The 15,866-nt window shown below is 47.0% G+C and overlaps 1 protein-coding gene across 1 annotated transcript in view; it reads left to right on the top strand.

Moving 5' to 3' along the window:
* Positions 1–3,555: 3,555 nt before the first annotated feature.
* LOC142572702 (polypeptide N-acetylgalactosaminyltransferase 13-like) overlaps positions 3,556–15,866 on the top strand; it is a 45,650-nt gene continuing 33,339 nt past the window's right edge. The window contains exon 1 of the mRNA XM_075682003.1: positions 3,556–3,709. The gene's annotated coding sequence lies outside the window, so the exon portion shown is untranslated. The remainder of the gene's footprint in view (positions 3,710–15,866) is intronic.

Here is a 15,866-nt window from a genome sequence, read left to right as displayed (position 1 = left end):
AAGACGTCAGCCGGCTTTGGTTTCGATAGCGAAGTGAGAAAACGAGATGACAGCATGAGAGCTACGATAGCTGAAGCGAAACGAAATAATCTTCTCATTAAAAAAACTGGAGATAGGAATGTCACTGCAGGCCTTGGTCTGTCTCCAATAAAATTCGTTGCAGTTCACTAACTCTGTGCATTCACGTGCATACAGATGTTTCTGCGTTGTCTCTGTGCCCCGAAGTACAAAGCGGTCCACTGTATGTCCGGATTTTCCTCTCTCGCAAGAGTGCAATCGTCTAGATTTACAGCAGATAAGCTTTGGTTGGTAGCTCTGACTCCTTTCGACACACATGTGCAGTGCACTGCCATTGCCTCCGCAGCCATTTGCAGGTAGGACGCCAGCAAAGCGAGATCGACACCTTTGAGTGTTCTTTTTAACAGTGGACGACACTGTACAATGGCGTTCCCTGTAGCTTTCTCCCGAAATGCATAATGAAGGATTTCTTGGAGAATTTTGCACTGAGTGCCAATGTAACTCCGCCGTGATTTTGGTGACAAATGCCTCAAAACCGGTGCCGGCCAACTAGCACCATTCTTTAGCCACACATGTAGTGAATGGCGACGACCTAGGATGTATGACTCCTTGTTCAAAGCCTTCAAGTGGAAATGGTACTACATATTTTGCATTGCTTAGTACTGGCCGCTCCCCGCATCTGTTCCTGGGCTGCCGATACAGAAGCCATTTGCGCAAAAGGTAATATGAAGTATTATTTGTAGTTTATTATAAATATGTGCGTTCAACTGGAAATAAAGAAGACATAGTTCCGCGTTTTCACCTACTTTTGTACATGAAAAGAACATGTAATGTTCTCATTCATGTCATAAGGTGCACCGATAAGCTTACAAGGTTCTTAAATACTTATATGCCACCACATGACGTTGAAAAGTCTGGGCTCTGTCGACGTGTAATACAGATGCATGGTTAATTGCGCATCATGCTGTTTTCAACAGTAACGCGCCATATTATAGGCCGCTGTTTCTTTAGTAGAATATTCCCTTTCATATTCTAATGATCTACTCTAAGTCCAGTGTTCTTACTCCAGAGGTTAGGCAAATACAAGCTCTATCTCTCGCTCTCTCTGTCTACGGCTCAGGTTTGCTGGACATGATCTTTCCAAATTCTTTCCAGACACATACGAGTACATTTTATTCCTTACAATCTAATGTAGCCTGTACAAACAGGCCGGGCTTTTTCTCTATTTCGTTGCCCTCAAAAGATCGTGATATTACGCATGGAATGCTTTTAGCTCCCTTGAATAAGCCAGAGCCGTTATCCGGGCATTCAAACGAGAACATCCGGGTAAGTTGAGAGAACAAAACGAGATCATCCGGGCAAACAGTCAAGGCCGCATTACATACGCTAGGTACTTTCCAAACAAGTTACAAAAAATATTTCTTCCGAGTTTTTCCAAACGTTCGTTCACAATATCACTCAAGCTGCAACTTCTAGTACGCTGAAGTTTTATTTGTCATTTCCAATTGCGACGTTCAAAAACCAGATACAGGGCACTATACAATTCATTGTCATCTTGTGGCGCTGCGACAGGGTTGCCTGTGCTCTTTTCAACACCAGCTGCCCGTGAGGTCCGCGGCGCCTCTGGCCAATTGGTCTGGCGCGCTGGTACACTCTTAAGCAAAATTACGCCCTTTTGCCACACAACGATAATCCTCATCTGTCTTGTCCGCATTTCCTTTCTTTAACGCGGCGAGCCCGGCACTTCCCAGTAACGAACGACATGCGCGTTATCAGCGTGACATAGCATACCCGACAGGAAAGTAGCGGGCGCGGCGTTTTCAAGAAAGGAAACGCAAGCAAGGCAGATGACGATTATCGTTGTGTGGCAGAGATACACCCCATAGGGTATAACTTTGTTTTTTTCTTGAAAACGCCGTGCCCGCTACTTTCCTGTCGGGAATGCTCTGTCATGCTGATAACGCGCATGCCGTTCGTTACTGGAAAGTACCGGGCTCGCCGCGTTAAAGAAAGGAAATTCGGACAAGACGGATGACGATTATCGTTGTGTGGCAAATAGGTGTAATTTTGCTGAAGAGTGTGGAAGATATACACCCCAAAGGATGTAAATATTTTTTTGAGCGCTTCCTTGAAAACGCTGTGGTCGCTACTTTTCTGTCGAGAATGCTCTGTGATGCTGACAACGAGCATGCCGTTCGTGACTTGGAAGTACCGAGGTCGGCGCGTTAAAGAAAGCAAAAAATGACAAGACAGATGACGATTATTGTTGTGCGGCAAAAGGGTGTAATTTTGCTTAAGAGTGTTGCCGCGGTAGCGTCCGGCGCGCAGCGAATGCCCGTTTGACCTTGCAATGAGGTTGAAAACTAGGAAACTATTGCATCCATATGGACCATTTCACAGTATGGCGTGGTGCGGCGTGATGTGGCGGCTATACTCGGGGACAACTTTCTGTGGCAATGAAGGGAAAGCTACGGAGGAAAAGCGCGCAAGTGAGAGCGCTTCTGAAAAGAGTCCCGTGTTTTCATCCATGTTAGTTTAAGCTATGGAAGCGAAACCATAAACGCCTTATTATCAACAGTTAAATAAGATAAAACACACCATTGAATGTAAACGTTTACTTATTTTGCGGCTTTTCCCTTCCGCGTCTGGGCATACGCGAAACCGTCGCACGTGGGAGCTGCGACAATTTAGCGCCTGTTCCAAGCAACCAAAAGCACTGTCAAACGCTGGCGGACTACTTGGCGCGATAACACTCGTGCAGAAGCTCCGACCCCGTAGCTTTCCCTTGATAGGCAAATAAAGTTGTCCGCGAGTATAGTATCAAGATTGTGGCTAGTATTATCTCCAACCAATCTGCTTTGCCGGTAGCCATTTCATGCTTACATCTACTCTCGATTACGGGAGAGCCAGCAATTTTTTTTTCTTTGTGTTCGCTATTTTTGACTCTCTCTTTCTTTTTGCTGTTAACTGGAGCAGTGTCGGGTGTTAGATTAGTTAGCACACAGTCATGAACGAAAGTTGTCGTTCTGTTTACTGCGCTATACTGTTATGCAAAGGACAGAGACAGAGAGACTAGAAATATAAATATCATTAGAGTTTTGAACTGGTAAAGAAGAGAACGTGAGTGGCCCTCATTGAGCGCCAGGATTGTTCTGCAAGCCTTATCAGGTAAAATACTAGGTAGACTTACGAAAAATAAGGGTCCCTGGTTTAGGCATCTATAACACACACACAGACGCGCACAGAGAGAGAGAGAGATTGACGTGTAATCTCGGAACAAACGCCCCGAGGTCTTGCTCAGTTGTTTCTAAACGTTAATGTTTCTTCTTAACGCGCTTTTAAACGCTTTAAGAAACGCCACAATTCGAGCACCGGGTGCCTGTCAAAGAGCCAGCTCACTCCAGCGCCGATCGTAACGGTGCGAGGGTAGACAGGACTTCGAGGAGAGAGAAACTGCGGCGAGGAGGGCATAGTCCTTTCTCCCACCGCCGCGCACACCCGCGCGGCGCGAGCCAACGCACAAAGCAAAAAGAAGAGGACCCGGTCGGACAAGTTCTGCCCGTGCTTCTCCCAGTTGGGCAACTCCGCGTGGGTACGATGGGTGTGTTGCGAGGAGGCTTCCGGTGACCACGGCCGTGCTGCTGGTGGCTGCTGCAGGTGATTCGTCGAGGCCACTGCCATGCGACAAAACGTGAGTACTATGGTCGCACTAATTAGCGGGAGCGTCCTCTGTGCCATTAGTATCAGCATATACGAAAGGGATCTGCGCCATAACACTTCTATAGCGATCAAGAGGAGCCGATGGAGTCGCTTTATGCTGCTACTGCTGGTTGCCATGTATTCGATCACTGCTTTGAGAGGGAACGTAGAACGAAAGCGCAGGCCGCTAAATGTACAGTGATTGACCAACTGCGTGCTCCTGAGAACGTTACTCTGCAACTGTACCACGTGTGGACGTGAAGGCAGCAACCGTTCGTACCGCGGCTCGCATTGTAAACGAACGAGGTCGACATCGCGATAGAGACTTGCAGAGCGACGGAGCACCTGCAGGTTTCGGATAGGGTCTGGTCGGCCCTTGACTTCGTGCATGCATATCGCAGAGCAGTATCCTCGGTGACATTATACGTGACGCGCTGCGGGGAAACCGCTTTATACAAGCTACGGCTGTAATGTAACTATTTTTTAAACTCCAGCCGCACTTCTCAGTACAGCCTTATTTTCGACTCGAATTGCTGGTGCGTTACGCATTACGCGTAAGTCTTGAACCCGTTGTTTCGCTCGAAGCTTACGGATACCAGGGACCGTGGAAAGAACTTATGAGAGCACGTGAATGCATAGTGCGAAGGCATATGTAGCTCTGCCGGAACGTTACGCCATGAGCTAGTGTAAGCCTAAATTAAGCTCGCTCGATGGATGCTTCACTGACTCCCGTGTGGCTCGTTCTTCCGTTCTTCATTGAAGTGATAAAAAAAGGGGGGGGACTTGCTCGTTGAAGCGGGACGCTGCACGTAACAGACGTCGAGTCAAATAAATTACGACATTTTTTTATTACCAAGCTCGCTATTTTACGCTTTGGGTCCAATCCAAAGGTTCGCGGCTATTTTCGGGCACTGTATGCACAATTCGCGAAGCAGAAGGACCGGAAGATGCATTGTGACGTAAGAGCGAACAGTTCGCTGCACCATCTTTCCGTGGACTGCGGGAGATTCTGGAAAATAACGCAAATTATTTCCTCGCCCATATTAAGCTCTTCACAGTACGCCGGGTTCAACTTTCCTAGGCACTTGTCATTGCAAGCTCGACGGATTGAGTGCATTCGAATACACGATACACCAGTTTAACGTACATTCTTGTGGCGTGGCGTCAGCGCAGATTGCTCGGAATCAACTATATGAAGAGCTATAGTCGGTTTTCGTCGTCGCCCACTATACGTTTTCTTTTTTTAGACCATACATAGTAAAAGATAAAAAAAAAAAGAAAACACCCGTTGCAGATAGCATAATTCTATTTATTAAGCCGGATTACTCAAAAAGGCAGACGTAACTCGCAGGAAATATTAAATGCATATTCGACTAAGGCTGCAGTGTCATTCACTGATTCACTAATTCACTAATGCAAATTTCACTAATTAACTTCCTGTTACCTAATTTAGGGTACATATTGCAGTTTTACGAATTGTAGCCACTTGGGAAGAGTTCTAACGATCGCACCGGTTTTACAATATTCACCGTGAAACTTGCCGTAAGAATGCACTATTGTTCCACTTACCTTTTTAACAAAACGTCCTATTACGCATTGAAGCACAACAAAAGTATCTGGCACAATCCGTTGGCGGGCTATAGTTGGTGCGAATCCATAATTACTTTGTTTAGCGCAGAACAACGGACACAAGAAAGACTACGGGACAAGGCGCGGTGCGAGCCGACAAGGCGATCTGTAAGCGCCTTGTCCTGTCGTCTCGTTTGTGTCCGTTGTTTTGCGCTAAACGAAGTAATTATTTAAAGTAACTGGACCGTCAATATGCTCTGTCGCCCGCTTTGAGAACGAATATTTAGAAACGTGTGTCATCCTGGGAATTCGTTTCAAGTGGTCACGCCTTGCGAACTCAACGGCTACAATTCGTCAATTGCAATATATGCCGTAAAGTAAATAATTAAACAGTTAATTAGACTATTTTGGTTAAATTATTCGATTACGCATTTCGATTCCTCGTGCAAGTGCTGTCCGCATCTTTGAGTAACCCGTTCAACGACTCGAATTATGCTGACTTGCAAGGGCCGTTTTAGAAAAAATTCTGTATTCTCTTAGCGCTTCGAGTGTTATGCTCCGTTTGTTATCCTATAATCAGACGCATGATACAGCATTTCCTTCTACTTGACCGCATCCGTCCTTATCAACCCCGCTGATTGGTCGATCTTGTCGATAGCGCTGGGACCAAGCCACTTACGAAACATAAGTAAGCAAAAGACAGTTGATTAGCGTATAACTTAAATGAAACATTTCTGGCATCACGATTCTGTTCATTTCACCATCGCCGATATACAGAGAGAGCGAGAAAAATGTATTTACAGAAAGGCAAAGAGCTGCATAGCTTGCTCTGGCCTGCTACGTACTTGTGCGTACTCGTACTGGCTAAAAGGGACGGGCACGAAAAGGGCTGATAAATGATGACGATGATATGAGGAGGAGGTGCGCACGTACAAGTTCGCAACGTTGTGGCATCTCTATAAAGCCGTGCGTCCAGCCTAGTGGCTTGTACAAAGGCTATAGCGGTGCTTGTTCTCAAGGCTGCGCTGCTTGCATCAGGCCAAGGACCCAAAAGGAACTCTTCTTATAGTGACCTCTTATCGACGTTTGCGACGGAAGAGACCAGTTGATGTCGTTCTTGCGCGTTCACGGGACAAACGCAAAACACGTGATCGAGTATTTCTGACACCTGTACAGTGCTCACAATTTGGGCTATAGCATCACTGCAACCTATGAGATGTCTATAACGCTGGGTGATTGCGGCACCAAGATGAATCCGGTGCGCCATGCTTGTTTGGATTCCTTTTAGTTCGTGAGGCATACCCTGAATTTCATTTCTGGGTCCCCTTTATGGACGCGCCTGTGTCGCCGATCTGGTTGGGTCCAGTGCTCCAGTGTAGAGTTGCGTATTACACAACGAAGTAGGGCGTTTGTGTCTGTTCGTGAGAACGTAATGCGCACTTCAGAAACATTATTTAAAGCTGTTTCCGCATTAGCTTCTGCCTCTTCGTTCCCAATCACGCCACAGTGTGCAGTTATCCACTGAAAGGTGATATTGTGGCCATTTCTAATTGCGTGGTCGAGATTATCTCTAATTTTATTGGCTTGCGTAGTGAAAACAGAGCTGCGTCATCATCACCGCTGAAGTAGACAGGAAAGGGCTATATCATGGTTTTCTGCGTTGATTAATATTATGAAAGTGCGTTGATCCGATCGGAACGGTGTTTCTCTGTGGTACTGCGACAGGGCTGTGCAGGAATTGCACAGCCTTGAGGGTCCATCTTAGTGTCGTATGCTTCCACATACAACATCAAGATTGACCCACAAGGCTTATGTGTCAGTGCGCCGTCTATTTCACTCAGCCATAAAGATATTAGCTTAATCACTGACAATAGAGGACGTAGATAGACTGTTTCGTTTTGTACATTAAAAGTAATCCGAAGCCCCTCACACAACGGCATGACTCATGATGAGGTCGTGGTTTTGGCACGAACAAGAAATTTAATTTAATTTTGTTTTAAAGTTTGTATCTCCTTTTCTGCGGAGTTACACTGTTGTAAACTTTTCGTTTAAGTTGAAATATGGAGCCCAAGCTACAGCTCCTTAAACGGCATTATTGCATCTGGTTGTCCTTGACAGACTTTCCAGATCTGTTTGTTTGTTGGTTGGTTCGCATCTGATTGTCACTAACAGATTTTCCAGATTTCTTTCTTTCTCCTTCCTTTCTTTCTTTCTTTTTAACTGCAGTGGAATTATGGGTCTTTACGTGCCAAAACCACGATCTGATTATGAGGCACGCCGTAGTGGGGACTTCGGAAATTTGGACCACCTGGGGTTCTTTAACGTGCACCTGAATCTACTTACACGGGTGTTTTCGCATTTCGCCCCCATCTAAATGCGGCCGCTGTGGCCGGGATTCGATCCCGCGACCTTTAGCTGCAATAGAGCGCCATGCTAGGTTGGATTCTTGGCGCTATCGTAGCAGGCACGCACTGTATCACCGCTGTTGGATCATCTCACGAGATATTTCTTCATTCATGAGAGTACCAGTTTCTTACTAATGGGATGCTTCATTGAACAATAAAATACGCAACAGATGATTACGATAAGCATACCTATTATTGCCAGCTGTTACGCAAGCGAACAAAGAGAAGAAAGAAGGAGGGGGGGACGTGGATTTGAAAGATGTGCTTCGTGGGTTCAGCAGCTTGAGAATTATTAACATAAAAGGAGGAGCTACTCGATCTATATCAGCACAACAATGTGTATACAACCCCGCCATACGCTTCGCGAATCTATTGTGCCTTTCGCCTTTCTTCAGCTGTCATTTTGCATCGAATTGCGGTGGTATTCACATATCGTAAATTGTTTGTGAGAACAATAGAGATATACAGAGTAAAAGAGCGCTGAAATAAGCAACAAGCAGAAGGTGAAAGAACGCTGTTCTTTCAGTGTTTGCCTGTAGCTTATTTCATTAAATTCGTGTGCTGTATAGTATTAAAGTATAAAATTCTTAATAGTTGAAAGGGCTATGCTTGCACTCTTGCGTCCCATTCTCCTTCCCTCTACTTGTGCTGACAGGTCTGTCAGCACTATCCCAGGTGTCAGCTATACGCTAGGCAGCTGCAGGGTGGTATGCATGTTTCTCGTTTATTTCTCAACAATTTGCGACATTTTTTTTCTTTCTCTCTCATTTATTATTTTCCTACGAGAGCTGTGACGGTTCCTTCGGGTTCACAATATTATCCTTGCAATGGTGAGCGTATGTGATACGCTTAGGAAGATCGTGCATAACGCTTAATGTGAACCTTACGATTGCATAAATGTTAATTTGCGTGCATTGGCAAAGGCCTCTTTGGAACGCCACGCTCCACACTGACCCCCGCATCGGTGGGGCATCGCTAGTCGACGCAGCCAGCTTCACGACTGCGCGATCCTGCTATGTTATTCTCGTCAAGCACGGACTATCGGCTCTCGTGCAGCGTTCTTCGGCAAGGAGAACGCAACTAGAGGGATGACCAACAACATTCCTTCATTTCACGAAATGTACTCTCGAAGCATCAGCACTTTCACTGCGCGTTCAAGTTGCACAAAGGAGCTGGAAAAGGGGAGGTAAAAAATTATGCCCTGCCATTTGTGAAACTGAGCCGCGTATAGAGAAAGCTGGGAAACGCGATGGAAAATTGACGTCATACCATCTGTGAGCGCCGACGTTACGTTTACGTGTATGTCATGCATCTAGCGGCTGTAGAAGTAACGTGTCTCAAATGAAATGGCAACCCTCGAGGTATACTGGCTGCACGTGAGTTACATGTATACAGGTTACGCGGCTGAATTCGAGACTCGCGGGTGACCGTAATGCGATGATGTTATGAACTCATGTTATCCTATTAATATCTATAGACATGCGCACGAGAAACCTCGAGGTCATCTGTGAGATTCTACGACACTTTTATATACTGCTGCTGTCTTGACTGCTGCTACCTGTGAGCCTGTATACAACCTCATCTATATAGCGTCAATCTAAACACAACAACCACAACGGCTGTTTTAAATGCGTAAGCATTTCTAGGTCTACCCAATGAGGAAACCTATACGTGATGTAAGCCGTATCACTATAAAGAAATAATGTATGAAAAAAAAAACTGAATTCGAAAAAAGAAATGTTGGCGATGAAGCGTTTTAAACCAACGACTCCACGCTCACAAGCCGAGTGTATCATCAACTGGGATTTCTTTTTTCTTCTCTGTACTGCATGGAATTATGAGTAGTGTCATGCGAAAATTAGTTACATTACATTTAGACACACACGAAAAACAAATGCGTACATACTACGCGGTCCAATCAAAGTTCAGAAAGGAGCAAACAAACACAAGCGTCGAGAAGCGAAATTTACTCAGTAACGGGATCAATGGTTCCAACCAAACTACGCATTTGAGCAGCCTCTTCTCGAAAGACAGACCTTGTCGAGAGAGGTGGCTCGGCTTGTCTGTCGATCATGCGACTTCTCCATAATGAATAGAGTCCTATTAACATAAACAAATCGTATGGTGGGCTAAACGCCAAGGCTTGCAGAAGGTGAATATATATCTGAACCATATGAATGCGTTGTACCGATGGCACAAAACAAATGTTAAAGGAGAACAATTTCTATGAAGTACTTAAATCGGACAACTGGGCTAGTTGGAATATCGACATATTATGCATTTCCAGCGTATTAACGAAAATAGTAAAAGTTAAGAGAAAATTAAAGATGAAAGGACAGGTAAGACGCTGGACCAATGTCTCATATGTCTCTTCGCATTTCCTCTTCTATTAATTTTTCGTGTTTATTTAAGGTGCTGGAAATGCACGAAGTGTTTCTGTGAAGGCTTTCTTGAAAGATTTTTGTGATGGTGGATTAAAAGCCATCTCTAGGACCACATGTAAACCCAACTTGAAGCGTTGTAGACGTTAGGAAAATTCCGATTTCGCGAAAATTTAAGGCCAAACGCGCCACATCACCGATCGTTGGGTCACGTTACGTGCCTTCCGTTGGGGCGTCCTTTCACCGACCGAAATGCCACCCACCCCTGGAGGCTCATGCGCTCCGCGTCGCGCAACACGGGCAGATAAGCAGTCAATGCGATGATAAGGATGATAATGAGCGATGAGGGGTTATGTGGGTCTCATCACGGTTGATAATTCCTCGACGCGGGTGAATAAAGTGCGAAAGAGCAATAAAGGCTCATAATGGTCGGAGCAATTCTGATAAAGTAGATAAGGAACGATAATGGTTGATAAGGGTCGGATCAAGCCTGATAAGGACCAATAAGAGTAAATAAAAGTGGACTCACGTCCGATAGGGTAGATAAGGGTAGGATAGAGTCGGATGAGGTTGATATATATATATAACGACCGATAAGGGTTGATAAGTGTTTATACTGGTCGTATCAAGTTTGATAAGATTTATGATGACACCGGGCTTCATGGAGGCGAGCAAGTGGAGCAATGCTTCCTCAGATTTAAACAACTCCAGTGGAGTTTCTGCGTGGTCTCGCGAGAGATGTTCGTTGTACCGCAGAAATTGTAAAGCGCCGTCTAGGAAACATTGTTGCGCGATAATTATTTGACGGTTTAGTAATAAATTGAGGCAGATTCAACGCACCTTGTTTTAAACTACAAACAGCGAAGCTTTTTTTTTTTTTTTTTTCAAATGCACAAAGATTAAACCTGCTTCAGTTTCTGTGGGTTTGTAACTTCAGCGCAATGCCATATCAGAGGCCCTCGCCCAGACCACATCACCCACGTTACGATCTGTCCAAACGCATGCAGCCCCATTCGCTAGTACACTCTACCTTCACCTCTGTTCGGGTCCCGCGCGCACCTGTCCTACGCAATGTGACACGCGCGGCGTTCATCTCAAAGAGCTAAAGGACGTTGGCACACCAGAAGCACAAGTTCGAATGTGGCCTAATGGTTAGTGCACCGGGCTGCTGTGCTGGGGTCCGAGCTTCCGGTCCCACCATCGGGCACGTAATTCAACTCTTCTTTTTAAGCGTGAGCTATTCTGTAAGACAGCAGCAGCACCCAGTAGCCACGGTCATGAAAGTACGCGAGGGTTGGCGAAGAAAGCTTCGCTTTAGTAGTGGAGGTAGGAACGAATCACATGTAGCGAGGCGATGGTGCGAGAAGGCGAGGTACCCTCCCCCTAACAGAGGCGCCCTCCCGGTATACCTCGACCAGCGTCCGCAAGCGACATCCGTCCCCCATGCCTTCACCCTTAACCCCACATACCCTTCACCCTGAAACCCATCCATCCCACATCAAGAAAAAAATAGAACAAATTATTCACCTTTATTTATCGTCATGGAGAACGCATACGTAACAAGAAAGAGCAGTGATGTGTTATGGGAGCAAGATCGTAATTAGTAAAGTAAATATTTAATCAGTAATTGGCTTTCTGGTTTGTTCGCGACTGAAACTTCACTACAGCATATCAATAATGCTTTTCTGCAGGCTTTGCGTTAAAGGCGGACTCACATGACATTTTGGACTTCTCATTTTTTATTTGGGCTAAATAACGGCATTAGACCTCGAGACCCTAGGAAAGAAATGCAGCAGATCCAACGAGTTGGAATCTATATACAGTGAAGCTTTCTGTGAGTGTAAAAAGAGTTGAAGCACGAGTACCGTGCCGACACACACACATACGCATGTCACGCACGCACGCATGCGCGCACAGAAGCACACACACATACACACACACACACACACGCCCAGAACGCATCATAGTTTCAAAGGCAGCATGCACACACGCACGTACGCAATTCATATCCATTCTATCAACAGGAAGCGTTTACTTCCTCATTACCGCGCAGCAGCGGTTGCGCGAAGGCGAGCTTTCTGGTTCTTTTTGTCGTTCCCTGGAACTCCTGGCGCCGCTGCTGCCGCGGATGCGCGTAGGCGAGCGCTATCTGTTGGGGTGCAAGGAAATCAGGGGGCGCGCATACTCGGCTGGGATTGGTTGATCTATTCGGCAATAGAACAGCCAGGCCGCAGCCACGGTCACGAAACGTCGGCGAGGTTCGCAAATAAAAGCTTCGCCTAAAAGAAATTCCGGCAGACACCATCACAGGATGACCGTCGACGTTAATGCGATTAGTAGTAAAGCAATGTAGCGCTTTTGGGGTATTTTAGGTCTCACTTACGAGCACGTGTATGTGCCATAACGTCATGACTTTGAAAGTGGTGGCGTCGGAGCAACACATCGCAACGTATTGGCACCGCTCCATTTTTCTCAGTGGTCTGTTATGCTGCTACATCGGGCCGCGCAGAGAATGGCATCGTAGCAGAGTGCCCAGCGAGCCAGACCGAGTGTCAAAACATCGCGATGTCCTGCTCCCACGTCATTGCCTTCTACGTCATGACGCCACGACAAATGCACCTCCCGGAAAAAAAAGGAAACCGAAAGTGGTTCGTGGAAAAACTTTTATTATAAACTGTGTACTTATAGCACTCTGACGCTTGTTATTGTTTTTTAAGGGTTTCAAGATCCAGGACCTTCACTTATATAACGAAAAAAAAAACGAAAGAAAAAACGACAACATAATCTCAGTATACTTTATGTTCAGCATCGCCATTTGTTGGGCGTGTTGGTAAACTGACTTGGAAGACATATTTAGCGCCAGCGAACAAGGACAGAAGGGAGACGACACCGCAACACTTTATGTTACCCGCGCTGAAATCAGCATTCCGACGTATCAAAACAGAGCGTACTGAAGATGATACGTTGGGCTTTGTGAGGCTAACGAAAACAAGTGGCCACTTAAGTACGCCCGCCTTCTATTTTGTTTTCTCTCTGTCTCCCATAAGCCACTGCACGGCGCATATATTCCCCATGGGGGTTCTTAGCTTCACGGGAATCCCGTGTCGGCGTTGCTGACTGGTTATGTGTGCTCTGTACATGTGACACGGAGGCGACAACTGTGACGTCGCCTCTGCTGGCATATATCGTGGCTTCTCCGCGAGAAGAAAAGCACGCTTCTTTTCGTTTGAATTCTCCGCTGTCTTTTCTCGGCGGTACATCGGTGTAACACTCAGTAGCCGTACGACCGTCAACGCGTGGAGCACACCCCGTGCTTGTACGTTTGCGATGTCCAAACCTGGTGAGGAGACATTTAAACACGATTCACGCTGCGCACGTGAAGGTAGAAGAGCCGTGAATTGCCTATGAAAAAAACACAGACGGAAGGAGTACGGATACAGAAAGACGCTTTTCTACCTTACGAGCGTCTTTACTGTCTGAATCTGTGTTCCTTCATGTCTGTGTTCTTTTATCGGCAATCAGTGTCTTCTGCTTTCATATACATGCACCTACGCAAACCACAGCTGTCGCTTTATTACGACCACCTATTACAGCAGAACTCCGGTAGATGACATTACATGCGCAGTCCACCGCGCCCGCCGCACAACCTCGCATGCTGTCGCCGCTCCTCCTGTCGCGTGTCTCTCACGTTACACTCCTGTTGCGGCCCAGTTCCGTCATAATGCTATCGCATAAAACCCTTGCTAGGACAAATATTGTGCAATGGTATAATGATTGGCTCACCAATGGCATATTAGCCAAATATCTCGGTGATCGGCGCTCCTCTGTGTTGCAAACTAGGACACAATATAGATGGCCAAATTTGGTCCGTCCGTACGATGCCATCGTATTAAAAACATGTACGGCGTCAAAATACGACAGGGCGCCTCCTGAGGCAGATGCGCCGCAGAGGAAGCTTACATGTATTGAATTCGTGCGACCAGTTATAGCAGCGAATAGCCAGAGCAAGCCGACATGCCGACGCTATAATACCGCGCAGTGAAGGAGTCCTTTTATCGCATATGGGTTGGCCTGCCGGCGTTCCATGAGGCGGCACCGTTAAGGTACGCAAATCAGGAAGTAATACCGTGACCCGTAGCAATGTGCATTATACGTTCAGGCCAGACGAGGGGTGTCTTCACCGGCAACGCGTCTCCCTTCCCCTCCCACCCCCATTTCTTTTTTTACTAACTCGTCTACCAGCAAACTCCAAAACTCCCTTCCTCACTGGCCTTTTCTGCCTTTTCTTTCTTTGTAACGAGCTCCGCATCAGACAGTTTAATTCAGCCGTCGCCGTGGAAGGATGCACGGCGCATTGGATTTCTCGCCCAGGGCGCCACTATACGCCCGTTCACACACACACGCAAACAAACACATACGCACGTAAGTCGGTCGCATATGGAACGTGAATGCGACCACGGATGGCTGGTCGGTGAACTGCGCGCGCCCGCGCAGGCGCGACTCACGGGGGGGTGGGCACTGTTGCGTGCAGTGCGCATCCCCCCGTGTTACAAAAGCGAAGAAGTGGCGAAACCCGCAACAATGGCCGGGCGCCACCGACCGACCGGCGGTTTATCTGCGCGCCGCCAAGCGTGACCTCGCCGAAGCTCAGTGCATCTCTGAAAGGCCCCGCCGGCGTTACGTGCGAGGGGCCGCCGTCGCGCCGGGCTGTGCGTAGTGAAAGGGCCGGGGCACTGCCGCGCCAAGAGCGTGCGAAGAGAAGGAGACTCCAAAGGGGGTCGTCGCTAAGTGCCCCGTCTTTAAAGGGCGACTGCACCGCCGAAGACTGTGCGCCGTGTTGTTTTGAAAACAGGGAGGAAACGGTTCGCGCTCGTACAAATGAACCGGCGCGAAGATCTCTTGTCGGCGGGACATTGTGCGGTGAACAGGGTGCTGGTAATGACGGCGGAAAGGCAACTCTCCGTGTGGTCTTGGTTGTTTCGCTCCACGGCGAACAGCAGTCCGCTAAGCTGGCGTTTAGGCAAGATACGGGCAGCGAGGTGTTTATTTACGCAGGCCGCTGTTCGAGACGCACTTACCGATACGTGTGCAGTTTAACAATGAAACGATGGCAATTGTTACACACTGCCATTTCGAACAAGCCATGGAAAATAGAGATGGACAGAGAGGAAAACTTATTTGAGGTAAAGCAGGGGGGGTCAGCTCTACAGATAAACGCTCCCAACCCTCTTGCTCTGTTAATTGAGGGAAAGGGAAAAGGAGAAAAGTGGTGTACGAGGAATGACGTGCACGTATTTACGCACATCCTGGAAAAATTCAGTAACGCGGATTGTAGGGCGATCGTACGCGATAAAAAGATAGCGACCTTATATATCACGAAGCACAGCGTGTCTGAATTTCCTACACTCTGGCGCCATGACAGACAACGCAGGGAGCCGACGCTGTAGTCCCAACAGGCGGGTAACGAGCTTTGGAACGACGTTTATCCACTATTATTTCCGTGTATTGCTGCGTGGTCGCAGTCTTAATTTGCAGGTTCGCATTTGGGTGCCAACAAATTTATCATTATGAGTGCGTGTTCTCCTGTGTATTCAAGGCCGTGTGCAGCTGTTTCATGACCATGCTGGCAATATATACACCTGTAAATCAGTGCTTCTCGTCCTAGCGACAGGTCAGTCTACTTTATGTAGATGCTCTTTTATGAGGTGCAGGAAATGATTGCTCAAATCTTTTACAAAGTCAAAGTCCATCGATGCTCTGCCGAGCCTCGATGGACTGACGCTTTCTCCAAGGA

Source organism: Dermacentor variabilis, chromosome 2 (assembly GCF_050947875.1).
Source record: "Dermacentor variabilis isolate Ectoservices chromosome 2, ASM5094787v1, whole genome shotgun sequence".
Lineage (NCBI taxonomy): Eukaryota > Metazoa > Arthropoda > Arachnida > Ixodida > Ixodidae > Dermacentor > Dermacentor variabilis.
The sequence above is the reverse complement of the archived record's forward strand: the minus strand, read 5'-3'. Positions and strand labels throughout refer to the sequence as shown.